General features: G+C 36.0%; 1 protein-coding gene across 2 annotated transcripts in view; it reads left to right on the top strand.

Moving 5' to 3' along the window:
* Ephrin (ephrin) overlaps positions 1–27,185 on the top strand; it is a 303,854-nt gene that overhangs the window by 185,357 nt on the left and 91,312 nt on the right. The gene's annotated exons all lie outside the window — the stretch shown is intronic.

The raw sequence follows: 27,185 nt of genomic DNA, 5'->3' as shown, positions 1-27,185 counted from the left end.
TTTCTTAGTGACTGAAGAATTGGAATTTAAGAACACACTTATTTGGGCATCAACAATCTTTTTTTGTGTGTGTGTGTAGGTTAGCATAATGGGTGTTTTTTTATAGTCTGCTGATTTCTGGATGATTTTTCCTTTCTTATGTCCTAGGCTTGTAGCAGCCATGTGTATGCAAATGGTATATTGCATGCTTTGATACTTGTTTTTCAAATTAAGTGCCTTGGAATTCCAGAAGCCTTTTTAGAAATGTTTCTTCGACAAAGTAATTTAACTTCTTTTATTTAGTGATTGTAAAAATGAAATTCAGTAACCGCCCATACCAATATGATTCGTTATCAAATGATTAGTTTTGACCAGGCAAAAATTTGACTCTATTACATGAGTATGCACTTGCTCAAAGACAATTTGTCTTATGACAAAGAAATACCAGATAGACACCATTCATTTAACTGTATCGCCAAATGGGATTTGAGTCATTCTCCTTTTCATGAATAAAAACTTACTAAAAAACAAGAATAACAAACTAAGTGCTCGAATGGTATTTCGTCGTGAAGTAATAAACTAATGCTTGCTTAATGAGCTAGCTGCTTTATTCGGGATCCAACAGTGTCCGTATTAAGGGGAAGGATTTAAACGTATTTCTTTCCTAAATTTGACCTCAAGGGTCCTCTACTAGGAAGTAATGTGGGCCCAAAAACGCACATTTCATGTCTTTTATTTATTTTTTCCTCTAACAAAATTCAACCAAATAAATATAATACTAAGCTGTGAGGGAACATGTGATGTCGAGAAAGCACGCGAAGAAAACTTGATTTCTTTGTAATTTAATCTCTCTCTCTCTCTCTCTCTCTCTCTCTCTCTCTCTCTCTCTCTCTCTCTCTCTCTCTCTCTCTCTCTCACTCAATCTCTCACTCAGTCAGTCAGTCTTTCGTAATCGGCTTTGGGATCCCATTTCTTAAGAAGTGGAGTGCTACTAATTTTTGCCATAGATTTGTGTTTGTTTTTTTCTTATAAACAGATAACGACGCAAAGGCAGCATGCCATGGGCTCAAAAACCTTACGATTGTCTGAAGAGCTAATTTCAATAATTAAGCAAAGAAAACAAAATAGTTTAGGAGTGGTAAAAGTGAAAAAAAAATTATGCCGGTTAACGTGGAAGAAAATAAGAACTTATTTTTTTTTACTTCCCAAGATAAAAGTGATCTTCACACAATGACTATTGAACTACCGCGTAACATTTGAACCACTGTATATAAATATAATACAGTATGATCATTCTCTATCTCAACCATTATACAAAGCCGGACCGAGATGCAAGTTCTCCGGAGAACATTTAAACAAGTATAAGCTCAAGCGTCATTCGGTTTTTCCACGGGTAGACGAGTCAGATTTCCCTTCAGCGCAAAACTTGCTTTACCTTAGTAATACTACATTTTAAAGAATCTAATTTTAAATTCATTTATTCCAATACATTTATAAAAATTGGTAATTAATAGTGAAATGTTATTATTAGATGTTTTTAGAAATTACAAGTAGGTTTCGAAGTCTCGAGTTGATTTGAAAGGCATTTTGGGAAAGTTTCTGCCAAAATACGTGTTCCAGTGTAATATACACTGAACCGCTGATGGCAGATTAATGGGAGGAGCTGTTTGTATGCGCCGAGGATGTAGTAGCTGAAAATCACTAAGCCGTGATAGTACTGTTATATTATTTATATACAGTGATTTGAGCTACTGCGCATATCATGGGGATGTTTTTCTCACGTTGTAGCTATAAATAAATAAATCTAAAAAAAAACATAAATACATTGTTGTACAATCTGAGTCGTATCCCATAGACAAGATGAGGGTGTATTTTTCAATTTTTCATATTCACCTCTAAAGTCTCGTTTCAATTTGGCGTTTTAAGGGGAAACCGGAAAGTTACTCAGCCAATGAAACTGCGAAATATAATTTTCTCGCAGTTTAATTGGTTAATTTTCTTTCATGTTTATCCTTAAAACACGCGAGTAATTTCTAGCCAAACATTGCACCAACAAAGGATGTATAGGCGTCAAAGCGAAAAACGTAGAGATCTCAAAAAACTCGCTGTTAGTTACTTAATTTTACCTGGGCATGGACTGAGTGTTCCTGCATTTAGTATCCGATAACTCTTGTGGCGAGGAGTTCTATTCCTAGATAGCTTTGTACTTGCAATCACCAAAAAACCTCTTCAAAGATCAGACCTTCAGAAAATTAAATTTTTTTTATTGGTGAAGCATTACTGGTGCTGATGAATCGGAGGGAAGCAACGTCAGATTATATATATATATATATATATATATATATATATATATATATATATATATATATATATATATATATATATATATATATATATATATATATATATATATATATATATATATATATATATATATATATATATATATATATATATATATATATATATATATATATATATATATATATATATTTATATGGATCAGCTGTAAATCCTCTGTCTTCTTCCAAAAAGAGTTTTACACATCTTGTTTATTTAGTGTTTTTGGAATCTTTGAATATCAAAATGAGCTCAAAACAAAATAGGTCCCTTCCTATTTGTGAAAAGAAAGTGCGTGGTTCGAGCTCTGGATGGTGGACAAAACAATTAAAATAAAATGTCGCTACGATTCTACCTTTAACATTGTGGATGAACTTGAAAAAATAAAATAGTGCCAGGAAACATTTTGCCTGGTTAAGGTGTCTCTTTTGAGGTGTCCTTAGGCTAGGCGATTCGTCAGTATAAAAGAAAAACGTTCCTGTGGGCGGTTTCATGCTGGAGAAGAAAACTAAGTATTTTAGCTCTCGCTACTATGGAAATTCGCTCGATTGTGCTAAATGGCCTTCTCGGGTAAGTGTATCTTGATTCAAAGAGTATAATACATTTTTTATGAATATTTGTGTATGATACAATAAATTTGTTAACAAAATAGTATTTGTTAATCTTTCAACAACCATAAGGTAAATCCTTTTGGTTGTTTATGGTTGTTTCAACCTATTCTTTATTCATAACTTCAATATATAAAAAAAAGTGCAACCTAAATCATTATCAAATTCTCAAACCTACTATTGAACTCGCTAATATTTTCGGCTGACATTTCATGCCCTTTGGTGGAGAATTTCCCACCTATTGTCCCGCAAAACGCGGAAGCAAAAAATACTCGTTGAGTACCCTGAGCCTGAGACGCTATCCCCGGAGAATTCCTAGTTTCTATAGGATGATGAAACCAGTTGGACCTAAATATTTCCCCAAAGCATTTGAGTGAATATTGATTGTAACATTAATGAAAAGAAATAGTTTGTTGATATTCTTTTGAATTATAAATATTTAACTTAGTAAAACAATCACAGTACTACTTTCAAGTGTCGCGTAATCACTTAATGATCTTTACAAAATTTATTTTGTAAAAATCTGAACTCTTTTAGAATTTGACACAAAAAGCTAGACAAATATGGACTAATACGAGAATGAATTGTACAAGACCGTCAAGATTATTGGCGGAAGATTGTTCTTTAACCTTCTTAGAAGACTCCAACATTTCGGTACTTTTGCTGTTGCAGCATCACAATGCAGTTTACAGCTTTAATTACAATCAAGATTAACCCTAAATAATCGACACTAAAAACTTGATTTAAAAACACATAATTCAGACAAATTTTATTTTCTAAAAGATAAGGAGTACCAACGTTACTAACAATCATGCTTACTGGCTTATCTAGGACATTATTAGCCTTTTCAGTCAAAAGATTCATGCCAGGATTATGTACCTGTAAACACATTGTCATGGGCAAGTGACGTAATTAAGGCACCAGGAATAAAAAAAAACATGCTTTCTGCATAAATCAGAAACATTCGGGGCCATAGCACTAAACCTTGTGGAACATTGCACTGAATCCTAAAACTTCTACATATGCAACCATCAATTTTCACTCTAAGCTTTCTCCCAGTAAGGCAAGATTTAAAATATTTCAATTATACTTCCTGGACCCCTAAACAACTTAGCCTACTCAGTAAAAACTTAAAAATAAAAGTATCAAAAGCTTTGTTAAAATTTATGAAAATCTATGAAAATCACCATGTGCAAGCGCAGAGTTAATAAGGTCTATGAGATGATGGACTGCGTGAATAGTCGAATGATCTTTCCTAAATCCGAACTGTGTTTCCCCGTGAAACCCATTTAGGCTCAGGTGATTGTACATTTGGTACTTACGTATGATAGCGACCACAGTCAAGAAGTGAAGTTAGGATACTCATAATGAAATATACCAAATATGATGAAAATATAATACTTTAGTTACAAAATTATGGAAACTACAACAGAGAATAATGGAAAGCAGGCCACCCAGAACGTATTATATTAAACTCCTAACCTAGCCAACTCTGTATATTGAATACTTACTTAAAATACACCTGTATAATAGTTTATCTCACTCAGACTAAGCCAATTATCTCCGAGTGCAGACAGAGAAACCGGTTTTATAACAGATCAAGAACAACAGTGTGGTCGCTATAATACGTAAGTACCGTACAATTTTCTATGTATGTACTTTTCGGTTTTCAATAACCGCAACATCGAGACCATGTTTGTGATGTTTGAGTGATCTGTTTTTGAACTTCCTTTATGCAAAGGGATTTTTTTTTTTTTTTTTTTTTTTTTTATCCTAATGTAAAGTAATTTTTTTTTTCAGTGACAAGTTTATCAGATAAAGAAGATGGGGCAATAAAAAGATCATCACTGATTTAAATGTATGCCGATTAAGACTATCACGCTCAGACCATTTCGAACTAATCACTTCTATTATTTGCTGTAATTCCTAAGTTTTTTTTTCGGTTAATATTCATCTTCACTCCCGAACGGCTTTCATCTTTAAAAGACTTATAGTAATGTCATTAGTTTCATTGTATGGAATTGCATCGGGAATTTCACTTACTAATTGACCTATTTTTGAAAAATAATCACCAAAAATATGAGAAATTTCCTTACTACCATTAACTAGTGTCATCAACTTTCTGGTTTCCGAGTTTCGTTTTTCTTTCCGCCATTTAGCTCTTCATTAATGACTTTCTACCTACCTTTTGGGTCCTTTTTGTTACTCTTAAGTTTCTTTCTATCTGTTCTTGAATACAAGATCTTCGAAGCTGATTAGTTTTATTCCATGTTTTTTTCTTATTTCTAGTGATGATATTTTATGACTCTGAATTCAAGTAGAGCGTGTAGAAGTTATTTCTTTTCTACACTAGTCGAATATGCTCCTGGGTGACCCATGTCTCTTGACCTCTTGAGCTTGTTTTTACATGTCGAATAACATATCGGTTGTAGAATACCCATTAGCTTATCATAAACCAACGAGAAGACATTCCTCGTTTTCTCAAGAGAAGAGAGAAGAACTCTTAGAACACTCAGTTCTTGTCTAGATATTTCAGTTCCTTTTTCTTTGTTCTTCGCCTTGTGCATTTACCGTAGACAAGCATAAATCAACGATTGTGCAAATGCTATGAAATAAAATCAAGAGTCTTAATCAAACTCTTGTTGATTTGAATTCATTTTTGTTCCCTCCCTCTTGCTTACTTGAACCCCTTTTAGTTTCAACCTTTCGTAATTTTTGAATTTTTCTCTGTTCCTCTGGGTTTTAAATTGTCATGAGGTAGAGTGATCCTTTTTCCGCATTTCTTCCCCTATTTTCCGGCGCAAATCATCCCTACCCGCATAAATATTGGCTGCGTTCACTAGCGGTCCGTGAAGTGTAGGCTACTCCAACTCTTGCCATCGACAGTGTTTTTATTTCCTTTTATTTTAATTATTTTTATGCGGTCTGAAAATCCACTCTCGGCAGTTAATTGAAACACATCATAGAAAAACGAAAGAGAATTTGTCTTCGGTTATTACCGATTCTTTGTAACGCCGGTACATAGCTATATATGGCCTCTAGACTGATTGGCTATACTTTTATTAATAGTCTTGATGGAATCTTGTTTTTTATTATTTATATGGCTGATTGAGAGATGGCGCAAGAGAGTGTATTCGTCTAGAACATTTGATCTATGCTATTTTCTCACGAGATTTTATTTCCAATGATGGTCACTATTTGATTTCACCTTTTAAAAATTTAGTACCTTCGACTCTAATATCGTCCAATCAGCAAAAGTTCTATTGCTCAGTTGGGAAATTCAATCTTGGGCTGATATCTTAGGCAGGGGATGTGCAATTGGCCGCTCTAGGTATATCTGAAGTGTAGAGGTAGGACCATAGGCACGAACTTAAAAATCAAAACGGGTACAAACACACATATACAGGGTTGAAGGTTCAGAAGACTGGACCGGAGCGGCGGAGATATGATCACAGATATAAAGGTGTATGCAGCTACGACGAAGATTGTGGAGCCCCTTGAATATATGCTGAATTTTGCAAACGATTTTGTTAAATTAATCATAAAAGTGTATATAAATATGCAACAGGGGCTTTCCAGAAATGGAATGGAGTGGTTTTTATTTCACAAAGACAAACTAGTTTTCAAGCCTCTCCTTCTAGTTTTCATCGTGAATTTAATTCTGGAACGTATGGTGATATTTTTATTGATGGCTGTTGGATGATTAATGAAAATTTAGATTTGTGTGAAGCAGATTCGAAAAAATGAAACATTTACTTTGCCTGCATTGTTTATCAATTTCAGTCTTTATATCGGTATGGGGGGGATGAATGCAGATAATTTCAGGCCATTCATTGAGATTCAAGCACGAAATAAAGATGTTATGTGTTCTCTATCGCAGATGTGTCTCCAAACTCCACATTTGGACCAGCCTTGATACTCCTAATGGATCTAAAGCGATCTTGTGTTCAAACCCTTTTTTGACCTAGAAAACAGTTTAAGTGTTTCCGGGAAGTAAATATTGATTATTTTAATATACCGTGTTTTCAGAAGCTTATTTTAACAATCTGATGATGTAAAGCTATTTACCTATTTTGAAAAAATTAATTAAAAAAACTTTTTTCACAAAATAAGTTTTCTAAGAACAGTAAAGAACTCCATTAAACCAAAAATGAGCAAAAATAAAATAATCTACCAAGCGTGAAACTACCACAAATCAGCATCGATAAATAAATGAAACATAAAACGAACAGAAATTACAATAAATAACTGATTCAAGCTGAAAACGAGCAGAACTTAACATGAGTAGGGCTCTAAACCCCTATGTCTTCCCAAGGCCAGAACATAATTTGCCCTTTACTGAAATAAATATTAATGTTTTTGCTTTTGTAACTTTAAAAAATCAATTAATATTAACATTTTGATTAATAAATATCAGTATATTTGTATTAAACTCACAATGCATATTCATTTGTTTTTTTTTTCAGTAAAGTGCAAATTATGTTCTGGCCTTGGGAAGGCATAGGGATTTTGATCCTTACTCATGTTAATTTCTGCTCGTTTTGAGTTTGACTCGGTTATTTGTTGTAATTTCTGTTCGTTTTGGGTTTCTTTTGTTTATCGATGCTGATTTGTGGTAGTTTCACGCTTGGTAAATTGTATGATTTTATTTTTGCTCATTTTTCGGTTTAATGGAGTTCATTACTTTTCTTTGAAAAAACTTATTTTGTGGAAAAAGCTTCTTTTAATTAATTTCTGTTCGTTTTATATTGACATATTCTTTTTACGAAAAAATAAAGCAATTTTTCAAACATTTTCGTTTTTTTTAAGGATTCATAATTAGGTTAATTAATTGTAAACCAAGGAAAAATTTTCTGCTATTGTTAACAACATGCAACGTCTTAAAAATTGTAACGATGGCTACCCTTTATAATTTTGTTTTGTACCTCATCTGCAACACCAGAGAAGAACAGTTTGATACGATTTGCAAAAAAAAAATCTGTTTACTTTCTTTGATAGCATGGATACACTTACGCTATTTTGATAGCAGAAGTATAGCCCCGAAAGTTTGAACATAATACCTTCAGTCGTTCTTGGGATATTGCTGAGATAACTTATTGGGAATTGGAATTAACACAGTGCATTTTGATTTAATCTTAAGGCAACATTTAGTTTTGAAATATAACGGGCAAATGGCAGGTTGGGCGTGGCAGGGGGACTAGTTACCCTCTAATCAAGTTCGACTACTAAAAAGGGCATTACCCCTTTCTATATTCAATCGAATGGGCCCTTTTCGAAGTTCCTAAGACAACTCTTTCGATACGAAGTACCCTGGTCTAAACAAAAAAAAAAGAAAAAAATAACAATACATTGTACCCACATCGGTCTTTACTATAAAAATGTCAAGCCTTCCAATCATTTTGGACTATTAAAAAGGGCACTAGCCCTTTCAATTTCCACCCAAAGAACCCTTTTTGAAGTTTCTACGACAACGCTTTCTATAAACACCTTATATGCCCCCAGTGCATAAATTACAACCCTTGCCATGAGGGCTGTGAGGGGGTTGTCATCCTCAAAGACCTAATTCCAGAACTTTCAACTACTTTAAACAAAATGGCTATCCTAAAATTTTGATTGGATGTGTTTGGGGAAACGGTGGGCGCGAGAAGGGCGTTAGTTGATCTCCAATTCCTTTCAACTATTAAAAAAGACACTAGACCTTTCAATTTCCATTCGAACGAGCCCTTTTGAAGTTTCTACGACAACGCTTTCAATTAAAACCTTATATGCCCCCCAGGGCGTAACTTACATCCCTTGCCCTGAAGGTGGGGGGGGTCATCCTCAAAGACCTAATTTTCAGAACTTTCAACTACATTGAAGGCAATTGCTATCTCAAAATGTTGATAGGATGTGTTTGGGGAAATGGTGGGCGTGAGAGGGGGTTTAGTTGCCCTCCAATCACTTCCGACTATAAAAAGGGCACTAGCCTATTCAATTTCCAATTGAATGAGCCCTTTTTGAAGTTTCTACGACAATGCTTTCTATAAGAACCTTATATTCCCCAGGGTATAACTTAAAATCCTTGACCTGAGGGCTGTGAGGGGGTTGTCATCCTCAAAGACATAATTTCTGGACCTATCAAATACGTTGAACAAAATGGATATCTCAAAATTTTAATTGAATGTGTTTGGGGAAATGGTGGGCGTGAGAGGGGGGTTACTTGCCATCCAATCGGTTTCGAATATTAAAAAGGGAACTAGCCGTATCAATTTCCAATCGAATGATTCCTTTTTGAAGTTTCTACGACAACGCTTTCTATGAAAAAAACTTATTTGCCCCCAGGGCAGAACTTAAAACCCTTGCCCTGAGAGCTGTGGGGGGAGTGTCATCCTCAGACATAATTTCCAGACTTTTTAACTACGTCGAACAAAATGGCTATCTCAAAATTTTGATTGGATGTGTTTGGGGAAATGGTGGGTTTGAGAGGGGTGTTAGTTATCCTCCAATCACTTTCGACTGTGAAAAAGGGCACAAGCCCTTCTAATTTCCAGTCGAATGAGCCCTTTTTGAAGTTTCTACAAAATCACTATGTATATAAACCTTATATGCCCCCAGGGCATAGCTGCAACCCTTGCCCCGAGGGCTCTGAGGGGGTGATTACCCCCAAAGACCCAATTTCTAAATCTTTTAATTACGTTGAAGAAAATGACAATCTAAGAATTTTGATTGGATGTGTTTGGGGAAAAGGTGGGTATGAGAGGGGGGTTATTTGCCCTCAAATCACTTTCGACTATTAAAAAGGGCACTATCCATTTGAATTTCCAATCGAATGAGCCCTTTTTCAAGTTTCTACGACAAAGCTTTCAATAAAAACCTTATATGCCCCCAGGGCATAACTTACAACGCTTTTCGAAGTTTCTGCGACAACTCCTTCGATACGAAGTGCCCTGGTCTAAGACCAAGAAAAAAAAATAATAATAATACATTGTGCCCACATCGTTCTTCACTTAGGCAGCGCTATTGCGCTGCCTATGATATACATCAGATTTCAGCATCCTTTTTATTGCAACGTACACATCTCTCTTTTATCGGCTTCTCTTTTCTTCTTTTTCATTTATGCGTTCATATTACAGTTTTGATATTGTAATAAATAATATTTAATGTATGAGAGGGGGGTTGTTTGTCCTCAAATCACTTTCGACTATTAAAAAGGGCACTAGCCCTTTGAATTTCCAATCGAATGAGCCCTTTTTCAAGTTTCTACGACAAAGCTTTCAATAAAAACCTTATATGCCCCCAGGGCATAACTTACAACGCTTTTCGAAGTTTCTGCGACAACTCCTTCGATACGAAGTGCCCTGTCCTAAGACCAAGAAAAAAAAATAATAATAATACATTGTGCCCACATCGTTCTTCACTTAGGCAGCGCTATTGCGCTGCCTATGATATACATCAGATTTCAGCATCCTTTTTATTGCAACGTACACATCTCTCTTTTATCGGCTTCTCTTTTCTTCTTTTTCATTTATGCGTTCATATTACAGTTTTGATATTGTAATAAATAATATTTAATGTGCAAAAGTATTTCTAGCTACCTTTTAATTCAGATTAATTAAAAAAAAGTTTTCCACAAAATAAGTTTTTCAAAAAAAAGTAAAGAACTCCATTAAACAAAAAATAAGCAAAAATAAAATCAAATAATCTACCTAGCGCGAAACTACCACAAATCAGCATCGATAAATAAATGAAACCCAAAACGAACAGAAATTATAATAAATAACTGAGTCAAACTCAAAACGAGCAGAAATTAACATAAGTTGGGCGCAAATCCCCATGCCTTTCCAATGCCAGAACAAGATTTGCACTTAACTGAAAATATTTTACTTTTAAAACTTTAATAAATCAAATAATATTAACATTTTGATTACTAAAGATCAGTATCTGTATATTAAACTGACAATGCACATTCATTTGTATTTTTTTTAGTAAAGTGCAAGTTTTGTACTGGCCTTGCGAAGGCATAGGGGTTTTGCGCCCAACTTATGTTATTTTCTGCTCGTTCTGAGTTTAACTCGGTTATTTATTGTAATTTCTGTTCGTTTTGGGTTTCATTTATTTATCGATGCTGATTTATGGTAGTTTGCCGCGTGGTAGATTTTTTTATTTTATTTTTGCTCATTTTTTGTTTAATGGAGTTCTTTACTTTTCTTTGAAAAACTTATTTTGTTGAAAAACAGTTTTTTTAATTAATTTCTGTTCGTTTTATATTTAAATAGTCTTTTCAGTGAAAATTAAAATAATTAGTTAAATCTTTTTTTTTTTAAGACTTTGTAGTTTGGCCTGCTATCTGTATGCTGGAGAAAATTTTTTAGCAATTTTTAACAGCATACACCCTCTGAAAAATCTAGACACAAATAGTACTGTATATTTCATTTCCAAACTTTCTCTAGTTGACCTGTAATGGAAAACTTGACACCATTCGCAAAAAAATCTGTTTACTTTCTTTGATAGCTTGGATACACTTACGCTATTTTGATTTGGTTAAATTTTAAGAGCAGAAGTAGCCCCTAAAGTTTGAACATAGTATTATTAGATAGATATTATTTATTACATAGTATTTATTACATAGTACATTCTGTCTTTCTTGGGATACTGCTGAGATGCCTTATTGGGAATTAGCATTATCACAGTGCATTTTGATTTAATCTTAAGGCAACATTTAGTTTTTAAACATAATGGGCAAATGGGAGGGTGGGAGTGGGAGGGAGATTAGTTGCCCTCCAACCAACTTTGATTATCAAAACGGGCACCCATCATTTCGATTTTCATTTGAATGAGCCCCTTTCGAAGTTTCCTACGACAAATCCTTCGATACGAAATGCCCTGGTCTAAACAGTAACAACAACAAAAAATAATACATTATACCCGTTTCGATCTTTACCATAAAAATGTCAAGCCTTCCAATCACTTTTGACTATTAAAAAGGGCACTAGGCCTTTCGATTTTCAATCGAATGAGCCCTTTTGGAAACGACAACGCTTTCTATAAAAACCTTATATGCCCCCAGGGCATAAATTGCAACCCTTACCCTAAGGTCTGTTAGGGTGGTTGTCATCCTCTAAGACCGAATTTCAAGAACTTTCAACTACGTTAAACAAAATGGCTAACTCAAAATTTTGATTGGATGTGTTTGGGGAAATGGTGGGCGTGAGAGGGGCGGTAGTCGCTCTCCAATCACTTTCAACTATTAAAAATTTCCCTAACCCTTTCAATTTCCAATCAAATGAGCCCCTTTGAAGTTTCTACGACCAAACTTACAATAAAAATCTTATATGCCCCCAGGGCATAACTTACAACCCGTGCCCTGAGTGCTGGGGGGGGGGTGTGATTATCAAAGACCTAATTTCCAGAACTTTCTACTACGTTGAACAAAATGGTTATCTGAAAATTTGATTGGTTGTGTCTGGAGGAATGGTGAGCGTGAGAGGAGGGTTAGTTACCCTCCAATCACTCTCGACTATTACAAAGGGCCCTAGCCCTCTCAATTTATAATTGAATGAGCCCCTTTTGAAGTTTTACGACAACTCTATCTATAAAAACCTTGTATGCCCCCAGGGCAGAACTTACAACCTCTGTACTTGGGGCTCTGGGGGTTTGTCATCCTTAAATACATAATTTCCAGAACTTTCAACTACGTTGAACAAAATGGCTATCTCTAAACTTTGATTTAATGTTTTTGGGGGAAATGGTGGGCGTAAGAAGGGGGTTAATTACTCTCCACTCACTTTCGACTATCAAAAAGGGCAATTTCAATTTCCAATCAAATGAGCCCTTTTTGAAATTTCTATAACAACTTTCTATATAAACTTCATATACCCCCAGGGCATAACTTACAACCCTTACACTGAGGGCTATGAGGGGGTTATCATCCTAAAAGACCTAATTTCAAGAACGTTCAATTACGTTGAATAAAATGGATATCTCAAAATTTTGACTGGATGTGTTTGGGGAAAAGGTGGGCAAGAGAGGGGCGTTAGTTACCCTCAAATCATTTTCGACTATTAAAAAAGACACTAGCCCTTTCAAGTTAGTTGCCTTCAAATCACTTTCAACTATTAAAAAGGGCACTAACCCTTTGAATTTCCAATCTAATGAGCCCTTTTTCAAGTTTCTATGACAAAGATTTCAATAAAACCCTTATATAACCCCAGGTCATAACTTATAACCCTTACCTTGAAGACTGTGGGAGGAGTGTCCTGCTCGAAGGTATAATTTCCTGAACTTTTAACTGCGTGGAACAAAATGGTTATCTCGAAATCTTTATTGGATGTGTTTGGGGAAATAGTGGGCGTGGAAGGGGTGTTAATTGCTTTCCAATCAATTTCGACTATTAAAAAGGTCACTAGCCATTTCAATTTCCAATCGAATGAGCCCTTTTTGAAGTTTCTACGAAAACGCGTTATATAAAAACCATATATGCCCCCTGGTCATAATATACAACCCTTGCCCTGAGGGCTGTGGGGGGATCTCATCCTCAAAGATCTAATTTCCAGAACTTAAAACTACGTTGAATAAAATGGCTGTCTCAAAGTTTTGATTAGACTTGTTTGGGGAAAAGGTGGGCGTGAGAGGCGGGTTAGTTGCCCTCTATTCACTTTCGACTATTAAAAAGGGAACTAGCCCTTTGAATTTCCAATTGAATGAGCCTTTTTTGAAGTTTCTACGAGAACGACTTCCATAAAAAACCTTACATGCCCCCAGGGCATAACTTACAACCCTTGCCCTAAGGGCTGTGAGGGAGTGTCCTCCTCAAAAATTTAATTTTTATCTGGAAATCAAATACGCTGAACAAAATAACTATATAAAAATTTTGATTGGATGTATTTCGGAAGACGATTGGCGTTGAAGTGGTGTTAATCGACTTCCAGTCACTTCCGACTATTACAAAAGGCACAAGCCACTCCAATATCCAATTGAATGAGCCATTTACGAACTTTCTATGACAACTTCTTCGATATGAAGTGCCCTGCTCTTAAGGAAAAAATTAATAAATAATACATTGTGCCAACATCGTTCTTATATGCCCCCAGGGCATAACTTAAAACCCTTGCCCATAAGGTTGTGGGGGAGTGTCCTCCTCTTTACTTAGTCCCCGTTTTTTGTCTTGTTCTCAAGTGTCCCCGTTCTTTACTTAGGCAGCGCGATCGCGCTGCCTATGATTTATGCAACAACTTTCTATATAAACCTTATATGCCCCCAGGGCATATCTTACAACCCTTGCACTGAGGGCTTTGGCTATCATCCTAATAGATCTAATTTCCAGAACGTTCAACTACGTTGAACAAAATGGATATCTCAAAATTTTGATTGGATGTGTTTTGGAATATGGTGGGCGTGAGAGGGGTGTTAGTCGCTATCCAATCACTTTCAATTATTAAAAAAGGCACTAGCCTTTTGAATTTCCAATTGATGAGCCCTTTTGAAGTTTCTACGACATAGCTTTCAATAAAAACTTTATATGCCCCCAGGTCATAACTTACAACCCTTGCACTGATTGCTCTGAGTGGGTTATCATCCTAAAAGACCTAATTTCCAGGACTTCCAACTACGTTGAACAAAATGGATATCTAAAAATTTTGATTGGATATGTTTGGGAAAATGGTGGGCGTGAGAGGGGGGTTAGTCGCTATCCAATCACTTTCAACTATTAAAAAAGGCACTAGCCCTTTCAATTTCCAATTGAATGAACCTTTTTGAAGTTTCTACGACAACGCTTTCAATAAAAACTTTATGCCCCCAGGGCATAACTTACAGTCCTTGCCCTGAGGGTTGTGGGGGGAGGGTCTGTCATCCTTAAAGACTTAATTTCCAAAGTTTTTAAATACGCTGACTAAAATGGCTATCTAAAAATTTTGATTGGATGTGTTTGGGGAAAAGTTGGGCGTGAGAGGGGGGTTAGTTGCCCTCAAATCACTTCCGACTATTAAAAAGGGTACTTGTCCTTTGAATTTCAAATCGAATCAGGGCTTTTTCAAGTTTCTATGACAAAGATTTCAATGAAAACCTTATATGCCCCCAGGGCATAACTTATAACCCTTGTCCTGAGGGTTGTGGGGGAGTGTCCTCCTCAAAAACGTATTTTCTATATGGAAATCAACTACGCTGAAAAAAATGGTTATTTCAAAGGGGGGGGGCTAGTTGCCCTCCAATCACTTTCGACTGTTAAAAAGGGCACTAGCCCTTTAAATTTCCAATCGAATGAGCTTTTTTTTGAAGTTTCTACGACAACGCCTTCTATAAAAACCTTATCTGCTCTCAGGGAATAACTTAAAACCCTTGCCCTGGGGGCTGTGGGGGAGTGTCCTCCTCAAAAACTTATTTACTATCTGGCAACCAACTATGCTGAACAAAATGGCTTATGTCGAAATTTAGATTGGATGTGTTTGGGGGAATGATGGGCGTGTGGGGGGGAGGGGGGGGCTAGTTGCCCTCCAATCACTTTCGACTATTAACAAGGGCACTAGCCCTTTGAATTTCCAATTGAATGAGCCTTTTTTGAAGTTTCTAAGATAAGATAAGATAAGATAAGTTTTATTCTTCATTAAATACACATACAGTATTACATGTTATTAATCCCTCAAAGGCTCATTGGCCTGTACAAAGAGGGAAGACATATGAATTACATACTCAGAGATAAAAAAACAAAAGAAAATTTAAAATGATCACCTACTCACATATGAAGGAGAAGAAAAGAAAATATAGATAAAATGGAAACTATAGAAAAAATTATAATAAATAAACTAAATTAATTAATTATATTAAATAGACTCAAAAAAAAAAAAAAAAAAAAATACTATAAGCGAATTCCTATCGTCGAAACAGAATTATGTGTATTGTCAGGTAGAACCAACATCATAATAGCTGTTACGATATTATTCATAGCTCTTATCCAAGATATTAAAATATCATAACTTAAGCCATATACAGCCCTTTTAAACTTATATTTAAAACTATATAAATCCCAGTTCAATCAGCTCTGCTTATTTCTGAGGCTAGGTAGCAAAATTGACGTTTATGGGTTAATTCAGTCATAAGGCTTATAATTATTGAACTGTAATAAAATGGTGCGAAAGCAATAAAATTTATCATGAATGCTACTCCTTAGTGAACTATACAAGTTTCAGCAATAAATATTGATAGTCATACCTGAGGCCTGGGAGTCATACCGCAGAGAAGACCACCATAAAACAAACTAAACATTCAGGGGACATCAGGGGACATCAACTCCACAAAAAAAAAAAAAAAAAAAAAAAAAAAAATTATTAAGTTTGATTATTAAATAAATGGTCATTAATAATCCTATTTAAATTGCCAAACGAGTGGCATTTATGTACTGAAGAAGGCAGGGCGTTCCAAACCAGATGACAAGCGATGAGGGGATTGAAATCTGACGGCACAGTGGGAGTAGGAGGAAAGCAGATACTATGTGACGAACGAAGGTTATATGGAGCAGAATCAGAAATAAACTGAGGAGTTTTTTGAAGAGATTTTGGAAGATTGCCATGAAGCTGATGAAAAACAAAAGAAGCACAAGAAAGAATGTAGATAGACTGTAGATTTAGAAGCGGTCTTGGTGAAGAAGGGTTGGTGTCAATAATCAGACGCGATTTTTTATAATACATAACATAACGCGACCGCAGTGTAGAAGGAAAAGTAGACATCCATACTATGGGGCAATAAGAGACATATGACTGGACAAGGCAGAAAAAAAGAAGCTTCAGAATAGATCCAGGAAAGGTGTATTTGAGTTTTCGAATGACACCCAAAATCCGTGAGACCTTAACCCTAATCATGGCTATATGGTGTCTAAACGAAAGGTTCTCATCAAGCAGGATACCAAGAAACCGGACCAACCGATTCTTTGGTCTGCACAAGGAGCCTTGTGACACCTGGAGCTGTGTCAGTTGAGGGAAAGCTACACCAATTCGAGAAAAAATAAGAAAATGTGACTTGGTAACATTCAAGGCCAAGTAATTTGCCTCAAACCATGAAACTGCTCTCTCAAATATTGCCACCAGATTAGACCTGACATCACATTCTGTCCTCCCTAGAGTCCCAAACGTGCTGTCCTCAGCAAAAGCAACGAGGCAATCTTCGTTAGAAGCAGCGTTGGGACACGAAGGAACATCCGGATGACACAGATTGCAGCATACTAGAGGACTGGTGTTCTTGACTGCTGAAATCAGATCATTGACATAAATCAGAAATAAAACGGGGACAAGAACAGATCCCTGGGGGACACCATATTCTACTTCAGAAGGGCTCCGGAAAAGCGGATCAATTGAAATAAGTCTACCAGAAAGATATGATTCAAACCAATAGAAAACATTTGATCTTATACCAATATGCGATAATTTCCAAAGAAGAATCTGATGAGGCAAAGAATCAAAAGCTTTACGAACATCCAAAAATAAAGCTGCCGGGATAAGACCAAAATCTATTGCCGAATGAATGAAATTCAAGAGAGATGCGCAAGCATGCTCTGTAGAGTGATTTGCTCGGAATCCAAACTGGAAATCATGGAAAAAATTTTTGACATCCAGAAAACTAAGAAGCCTGGATAGCATAGCCTTCTCAATAATTTTACTGAAAACAGATAAAAGAGAAATTGGCCTAAAATTAGCAGGATCACTCCGGGACCAACCTTTATACAGCACTATAACCTTAGCTCGCTTGAGTGATTCAGGGAAAATTCCATTCACGAAAGACATATTGACAAGCTTAGTCAATGGTGACAGAATAGCAGGAAGAACGGCACGGATAACCCTTGTAGGAATTCTGTCTGGCCCTGAAGACGATGAACCTTTAAGTGCATTTACGATCCGAGCTACCTCAAACTCAGAAACAGGGCTCAAGACCATTGACTTTAAACATGGGGGTCCAAGATAGGCTCTGAAATCGCAACGAGGAGTTGTAGAGTTCACAGATGAAGCAGTCACTTTTCCTATATTAGCAAAATAAGACGTAAGTTCTAGCTGAACATTTTAATCATCTTTGACTATTTTAACGTCAACTATAAGCGTTGTTGGAACTGAAGGCAGAGGGGGAGTAGGTTTAAGTACAGAATTAATAATTTTCCCTGTCTTCCCAACATCCTTTCCACACTCAGAAAATTTCCTGTGATAATACTGAGACTTGGCCTTCCGACACAGAGAATTAAATAAATTCCTATAGGCCTTGAACCGCTGATGATGAGAAGCAGATGACGAAGCCCTGTATAGTTTCCACAGATAATTTTTCCTTTTCCAGCTTTTATGGAGACCTGGAGTCATCCACGGATTCAGCAGTACTATCCTTTTCGAGGTATGAGGCTTTGGATTCTGGTGACAAACTTCTAGGATACCTTCTTTTACTGAATCATAAAAGAAATCAAAAGAGCGGTTAAAATCCGATTCAGAATCCAAACTATCCCATGGCTGATCAGTCAAACGAGATTTAAGTAGACTGATCTCACTGACACCAAAACGAAAAAATGGGAGATTAGATGGCGAAACTTTACACTGCAATCGATTAGCAGTTCTATATCGTGAAATAGCAGGGAAATGATCAGAAATATCACTAATCATCACCGAATTATCTAAGACATCTAGTGACGAAAAAATATTATCAATAAGTGATGCATGCATCTCGGTAACCCGGGTTGGTATACAAACTGAAGTTACAGTTCCCGCAGAAAGCATCATTGACAAAAAATCTGCAACCGAAGCAGAATTTTGATCCAGCAGGTTAAGGTTGAAATCCCCCATAAGGATTAGTTCTCAAGGATGCTTTTGGACTAAGTCCAAAACTTCTTCTAGAATTTTCATAAATGAAGGAATAGATCCACTAGGGGATCTGTAGACCAAACCGACAACTAAATTCTTACAACCTGACTTAATCTCAATAAAAAGGGATTCAAAGATTCCTTCCTCATTTCTACTCAAATCACTTCGGAAATTATATACAAGATGATCGGCAATATACAGGGCAAGGCCACCTTTCGCCAACGACAACGTCTACGACAACGCCTTCTATAAAAACATTTTATGCCCCCAGGGCATAACTTAAAAACCTTGCCCCGAGGTTTGTTGGGGAGTGTCCTCCTCAAAAACATATATTCTATCTGGAAATCAACTACTCTGAACAAAACGGCTGTCTCAAAATTTTGATTGTATGTATTTGGGGGAATGATGCGCGTGGGGTTGGGGGCTAGTTGTCCTCCAATCACTTTCGACTATTAAAAAGGCACTAGCCCTTTGAATTTCCAATCGAATGAGCCTTTTTTGAAGTTTCTACGACAACGCCTTCTATAAAAACCGTATATGCCCCCGGGGCATAACTTAAAACCCTTGCCCCGAGGGTTGTGGGGGAGTGTCCTCCTCAAAAACATATTTTCTATCTCGAAATCAACTACGCTGAACAAAATGGCTATCTCAAAATTTTTATTGGATGTGTTTGGGGGAATGATAGGCGTGGGGGGGCTAGTTGCCATCCAATCACTTTTGACTATTGAAAAGGCCACTAGCCCTTTGAATTTCCGATCGAATAAGTCTTTTTTGAAGTGTTTACGACAACTCTTTCCATAACGACCTTATATGTCTCCAGCGCATAACTTACAACCCTAGCCTTGAGGGTCTAGCGGTAGTGTCCTTCTCAAAAACATATATTTCATCTGGAAATCAACTACGCTGAACAAAATGGCTATCTCAAAATTTTGACTGGATGTATTTGGGGGAATGATGGGCGTGGGGTTTGGGGGCTAGTTGCCCTCCAATCACTTTCGAATATTAAAAAGGGCACAAGCCTCTCCAATTTCCAATTGAATGAGCCCTTTTCGAAGTTTCTACGACAAGTCCTTCGATACGAAGTGCTCGGGTATGGAAGAAAAAAAACTTTCTGCTCACATTGTTCTTTACTTAGGCAGCACTAGCGCGCTGCCAATGATTGGTCGTATCAAAAAAGGACAGAAATATTTCTCCATTCGCTTCCAAGTGGTCATCCATTGAGTTATTTCATGATACCAGAAGGCATGCGTGTAGGTAGAAATGGGGGGGGGGGTGTTGTCCCCCCTTTCAATCTCGATGTATTTACAATTGCTTCTTAACTTTTATATATTTTACGTGTTATTAATGTTTTTTTATGCATTTGAAAATTGCCCCCCCCCCTCTTCAACTAAATACTTGCGTATATACGTGGCGCGAATGTAGGCTTGTGGGCAAAAACTAGAGGGACTGATTTGTTTACATATACGGCGGATATTGTATTACTTTCAGGTTCACTGTCGGGGCCTTCATTACGGTTTTTTTTTGCGTAGGTCTAGTGCGTAACCACAACTAAAAGAAACAATAAAATTTTGAAAATTCTTTTCAAACATTCAAAAAGACTTAGCTATATCATTCCTAATGGCTTGTTTGTTTCACTTTACCCCCCCCCCACCCTCATAATGGACAAATGTGTTTCCCAAGTTGTATCTATTCGTTGTATTTCCAATTGCGTGACTCTTTTCTTCTTATTATGTTACTAACAAACGCTAAGCAAGTGATGAGAAGAAAAAAGTTGTGCTATTGAAAATATATTGGGCTTTGGACAATATATTTGTCCGTTCGCTGGGGAGGGAAAAAGTTAAGCAAAGTAACCTTTAGGAGGGGTATAAGTAAGTATTTCTGAATGTTTTGAAGTATTTTTCAGAATTCTATAAACTATAGTGTTTCCTTTAGCCATATACGCACTGAAACGACACTTTTTTTTTATAGTGTTCATATTGACTATGTCCATAGTAAAATTCTATGAAGAAGTAAATCCCAGCGGTTACTATTGTAGAAGAATGGACCATTCTCAATCCTCAAGCACGTAGAGAAATAAAAAAAAAATATCCTTGACATTTTCACCAATAGATCGCTAATACCCTAAGATTAAACACGATGATTTTTTTTTTTTTCGCTCTGTCGCTTGTTTAATGGACTCAGTTTGACTGGCTTCTGAGTGTTTAATGTAAATTATTCTGAAATAAATTTTTGACAGAATTTATTATTTGTGTATATGGTTTTATTGCCCAAATTATGTGTAGACTAATACATTTGAGAAATGCTACTTATTAAATACAATTATCTTCATTTTTCACACTTTTGATATGTCTTTTTGTTTATAATTTTTTTGCCTTTAGAACAGTCCACTCGTTAAGCCTCTGGCATTATTTGTGTCTGATAAACCCGTTTTTTATCGAAATTTTCAGATAGTTGAAATTTTCTTTTGTTCGTTTACTGTTTCGACAACTTTAATTTGTACTTTTCAAGTTTTTATTGAAAACTATTTTCTAATCCTAACAAAAAGAAACGCTTCTGGGAGGCAAGCTATTAAGTGTTGAATATTAAAGTGATTTTTTACTCCTTTTTTTATGAGATCAAATAGGGCAAACTACACGAGATTTTTAGGATTGCTTGTAAGCAGAGTAATTGGTTTGCTGATGAATGTCCACCTTGTCTACACCTTTGGCGTAAAATTGGTTTGAAATATTGAAATGTAGGGTGTAATTCTTTTAGATTGTAATGTTGAGAATATGACTCGTAAGCACATTGACAATCCAAAAAAAATCCCTGAAAGATTGAATAAGTTTGAGCAATTGTATTTTGGACTTTAGAGATTCCAGGGAATTAACAGCAAACAGTTTATTTGCAGCAAGAATTCATAGAAAAGGTGATTTTGTTGATAGAGATAAAATGTGTGATTGAGGAAACTGTAGAAGGTAAAACTTTGTTGCACGTCTTTCCTAGGATGTGTCAAACAGTTCGTGTTTAAGAAGTATTTGAACTGTTTTGAACAGTTCGTTTTAACGAACTGTAAGTAAGGATTGATGCATCTCAATAGTAACTGAAACTAAGAAACAGAGTCTTGATAACAATAGATGCATGAAAAGAATCGAAGTTTGATGCTTATTCAAAATATATAAAATCCGTCAAGTTTAATTTTAATCATCAAAAGTTATGAGCCTCAGAAAATTTGCCCAATTTTGAAAAAGGGGGGAAACACCCCCAAAATATCAAGTGATCTTAATGAAAATCACACCATCAGATTCAGCATATCAGAGAACCCTTCGCCAGGAGTTTAAAGCTCTCTTTTTGCCAGAAGAAAGATCACGGGTGCGTGTTTATTTGTTTGATTATTTTTGTTCAGAGGAGATCGTATTGAACCAGTAATTTTAGAAGATCGGTAGAGAGCTCAAATTATCGGAAAGCAAAAGTTCTAGTGCCCTTTTTATGTGACCAAAAATATTGGAGAGCTAGCCCCCCTCCCATGCCCCCTTCCCTGAAGCCGTCCGATCAAAATTTTGAGATGTTCATTTTGTTCAGCATAATCGAAAGATCTAATAACCATGTTTTTGAGGATGACAACCCCCCACAGCCCCGGGGGAAGGGCTGTAACCTATGAACTTTGTCCATTGTTTATATATAGCATTGTTTTCGGAAGTATACAGATATTTTTCGGGGGGGGGGGGGTACGGGGGAGGATCTTTCTATGGAGGAATTTTTTCGGGGGAAGGGAATATTACAAGGAGGAAAATCTGGATTTCCCGGCATTATTAAAAAACGATCAGAAATTAAGTAAAAAAACAAGTTTTTCAACTGAAAGTAAGGGGCAACATTAAAAATTAAAAAGAACAGAAATTATTCCGTATAGGAGGAAGATAGCCTCCTTCACAACACCTTGCTCTTTACGCTGAAGTTTTTTAGAACTGCTTAAAAATCCAAACAAAAAGCCAAACTTTAGCGTAAAGAGTGAAGTGTTGAGGAGGGGGCGACCCCCTTCATATACTTGCTAATTTTTGTCTGTTTTTAATTTTAATGTTGCTCCTGAAAAACTGAAAAAAAAAACTTGTTTTTTTATTTATTACTTACAAGGACGAACCTTGGTTGGATTTGGCCCTACTCTAGATTTGTTCACGGAGATGGATATATTAATTTCCATTGAAATTAATATATCTTGTAGTTTTTCTGCCCGATTCTAGTTGTGATGACATCACCAGATTCGTCGTTACAAACTCCATCCTGGAGCAGTGTGTTTGACAGGGTAGGTTGGCTGTCTATGACAACTCCTTAAAACGCAGGAATAACACTGGGCTTTGTGGAGATCAGGAAGAAATTAGTGGAGAAAAGCAAGTAGATTAGGTACACACGCTGAGAAAAGGAGTTTTGGGCCATTATTCCAATTATTAATCCTACTCCCCTCCAAAAAGTCCATCTTATGCGCCTGAGATAAATAAAGAAAGTAGTGATCGCATGATGGTTGATGCAGTGTACAATTTTCGCTGACATAAACTTGCGGTACTTATATATGTTGTATTGCTATCCACTCGCTGATTCGAATATGTTGGTTAAACTGACTTGGAATTTTTTTTTTTTTTTTCAGTGCTATTAGGAAAGTTTACTTTTTCTTTTCTTTTTTATTGGTCCAATTTTACCGATCGAGCGCAAAACTTGATCTTAGCCCTCCTTTTGCCCCTGACATTATTTGTAGGTTGAGTAAGTTTCTTTATTCTTCTTTTTCAACTTGATCTTTGCTTGAGACTCAATTTGTTTTGTAAACAAATGCTAGCGTTTTATAGTCTAAAAATACAAGAATGTATAAACCTTTCCACCTTTTGCTGGTGCCTCATCCCCAGACCTGAAAGTGTGCGTAAATCAAAGTTCTACTTTGTCGTACATTTTGGTCCTGATTCCTTAGCTCCGATTTTGAATATTTTAAATAATTACTGATGGCGTGGCTTAAGCGTGTTCTCTCAGTTCTTGCGTGACGAGTGACTGACAGAATGTAGCCATAGATAAATTTCCAGACGAGAATTCACTTCAACCTATCATATGTAAAATATTTTCTTTCTGTTGAATCTTGCATAAATCTTGATTGTCGATCTTATGCAAAAACTAAAATTTACTAATTAGTTTGTATCAGACTAACTTATTCGTCAATAGTACTATTTCTGACGGGTATTGTGTGATATGTAATTAATTAAGAATAAACATAGGTAGAGAACTGACGAATGGAACACCTACAATCGTTTATCTGAAGAAAAACGATGTTTGAGTCTAAAAGCACGCTTTTCTAGGCATGCACCCCTTTGGTAAACTATCTTGATAGCCCACGCGTAGACTACTCCTGACACCCCTTGATAAGCCTATTTCCGGGCTATTTGCCAAAACAGCACAAGATAGGCAAATTAATGGAAACCATAATAAAATTGTGACATCTTGGAGGGTGTTGGCTCGGAGTCTACCCCTCTGCAAATGCCTGGCCTAATGTCTTTTGATTCTGGATTTCTTTTTCCATAGGATTGTCATTTCTTAAAGAATTCATACATTGCTTTTCAAGTCTTTTACGTTTCTTTGTATTTTTTTTCTGGGAATTATGACTTAAGTTCCCCAAAAATCAGTTTCATTTCATTTATCAGTAATAGTGAATCTTAAATCAAACAGTTCGTGGTAACGAACTGTAAGTAAAGAGCTACGGGGCTCAATAGTAATCGAAACTATAAAAAACGGGATTTTGATACCAATGGATACATCAAAAGAATCAAATTTTAATACTGATTTCAAATATATAAGTTTCATCACGTTTAGCCCAACCCATCAAAAGTTACGCGACTGAGAAAATTTGGCTGATTTTCGAAAAAAGGGGGAAATGCCCCCTAAAAGCTATAGAACCTAAATGAGAATCACACCATCAGATTCGGCATATTAGAAAACCTTACTGTAGAGGTTTCAAGCTCCTATCTGCAAAAATGTGGAATTTTGTATTTTTTGCCAGAAGAAAGACAACGGATGCGTGTTTATTTGTTTTTTGGTTTGTTTGTTTATTTTTTTCCCAAGGGGCGATCATATCGACCCAGTGGTCCTATAATATCGTGGGAGGGCTCATTCGAACAGAAATTAAAAGTTCTAGTGCCCTTTTTCCCTTTTTAAGTGACCAAAAAATGGAGGGCAACTAGGCCCCCTCCCACGCTCATTTTTTCCCAAAGTCACCCGATCAAAATTTTGAGATGGCCGTTTTGTTCAGCATGGTTTAAAATATAATAAATAGTCTTTTAGGATGACTTAATCCCCCAAAGTCCCTGGGGGGAGGGCTGAAAGTTATGAACTTTACCCAATGTTTACATATAGTATTGTTTATTGGGAAGTATACAGATGTTTTCAAGGGGGATTCTTTTCTGGTAGTGGGGAGGGGGGTTATGTGGGAGGAAGTTCTCATGGGGAAAGGGACATTGCAATGAAGGGGGTGCAGGATTTCCCAGCATTATTTAAAAAACGATCAGAAATTAAAGAAAGAATTTAAAAAACTTTTTCAAATGAAAGTAAGGAGCCATGTACGAGCCGGAGAAAAACGTAGAACGTTACGTGCATGATCAGGTTCACTCCCGGTGCAAAGTTATGTACAGTAAGCTAAAGATTTCTTAGTTACTTATTTAGATATATTCATTAAAATTAACGGCCTTTGTGATTAATGGGTAATTTATAAAGAATTGCAACAAAATTCAAACTCTAGCGTAAAGAGCGAGGTATTGACTAAGGCGAACCCCCTAATATACGTGTTAAAAATATATGGATATAGAAGTTCGTTACGTAAGTTAATTCGTAAGTTACGTATATTTGTTACTAATAAAAACGCTCGTAAATAAAACTAAACAACTTTCGAGAAAGCATTTAACCAAATAAAAGTAAAATTAATATGCATTTTTTTTTAATTATTCATGTACGGTGAGCCAGAATCAAAACCTGCATTAATTCAAAAACGTTCAAAAATTAAATTAAAAAAAAACAAGTTTTTTCAACTGAAAGCAAGGAGCAACATTAAAACTTAAAACGAACAGAAATTATTCCGTATATGAAAGGGGCTGTCCCCTCCTCAACGCCTCGCTCTTTACGCTAAAGTTAGACTCTTTTTAACAACTCTGTTTTTTAAAACAATACAAAACTTTAGCGTAAAGAGTCTGGCGTTGAGGAGGGGACAGCCCCTTTCATATACGGAATAATTTCTGTACGCTTTAAGTTTTAATGTTACTCCTTACTTTCAGTTAAAAAAAACTTTTTTTTTTATTTAATACTTTCTAAGACCACACTGGCTATACATGACGTATGAAGCTAAGAGAGGAAAGGAAATAATAAATGAAAAATAAAACGAAAAAAGGGTGAGAAAACGAGGATTTTGTCAGCCAGTGGTAAAATATGAAAACGAAAAACAAGCACTGAGGAAGACTTGGACAAAATCCTCGTTTTCTCACCCTTTTTTCGTTTTATTTTTCATTTATTATTTCCTTTCCTCTCTTAGCTTCATACGTTTGTGAATCTTTTAATTGGAACCTAAGGTCTATATTGCTTCTACTCAAGATATGAATTTGTAAGGTACCAGAGCCATTCCTAGGGTTAGTGGGTCCCGGAAAAAATTTAATACAGCGCCTCCCGCCGGCTCAAGTATAAGCAAAAAGGCCGTATCAAAGTGAAAAATTTGGTCAAAGTGGCTAAACCCCTTTGAACAGCTCTGAAGATATGGCTAAGCCTGAAAATGCTTGCTCCCTACCCTTTGGCTATTTATGCTTAGTTCATGTTTTGAATAGGCTCAAATGTTCTCATTTAATAACATTGTTTTTGTTAATCGTAGGTATTGGTGAGTGGCTCGCTTTTGAAATTACTTCTTTTTTAGCTTTTAAGCTTTTAAATCTGTTATTTTTTACTTTGCTCGTTGTTATTCTATCTACGTTGTTTGGTTTTTAGGTTTTTCGGTTCTTCCAATTTTGGGTTTATTTGTCTTTTTTGTTTGCTTTCTGAGTTTTTTGTTTTTATCCAATTTGTTTTGTTCACATTTTCGTTCAGAAAATATCTTATAGTGCTGAAGAAAGGAAGCGGTTGTCCTCTCGAAATATTCTGTTCGTCTGTTGGCCGTAAATACCCCATTCATTTTAGTGTTTTTTTGTTTGTTTTTTTGTTTTTTTTAGTTGATTATAAACCTCGATATTCATTTCTTTAGTTTATTTTTTGTCATGGCAGGCCAGAGGGGTTCTCGAAATTATCTCTGATGGGCTCAATGCCGTAACGGTAAAAAAAAGCTACATAGAGTTAGTAACCCGTCTGCAGTAATTGGGAGGGGGTAGCCTACTCTCCCATTACATTACCCCCTCTCCCTGCAGATTTTGATTTTTTGGGGAGGGGGATATTTTCATTGCAAAAATGCCTTTTTCCGTATTTACATTGACAAACT

The sequence above is a fragment of the Artemia sp. Qi Xiang Cuo genome, chromosome 1 (assembly GCF_049724085.1).
Source record: "Artemia sp. Qi Xiang Cuo chromosome 1, ASM4972408v1, whole genome shotgun sequence".
In the NCBI taxonomy this organism is placed as follows: Eukaryota; Metazoa; Arthropoda; class Branchiopoda; order Anostraca; family Artemiidae; genus Artemia; species Artemia sp. Qi Xiang Cuo.
This window is presented reverse-complemented; position numbering and strand designations above follow the sequence as displayed.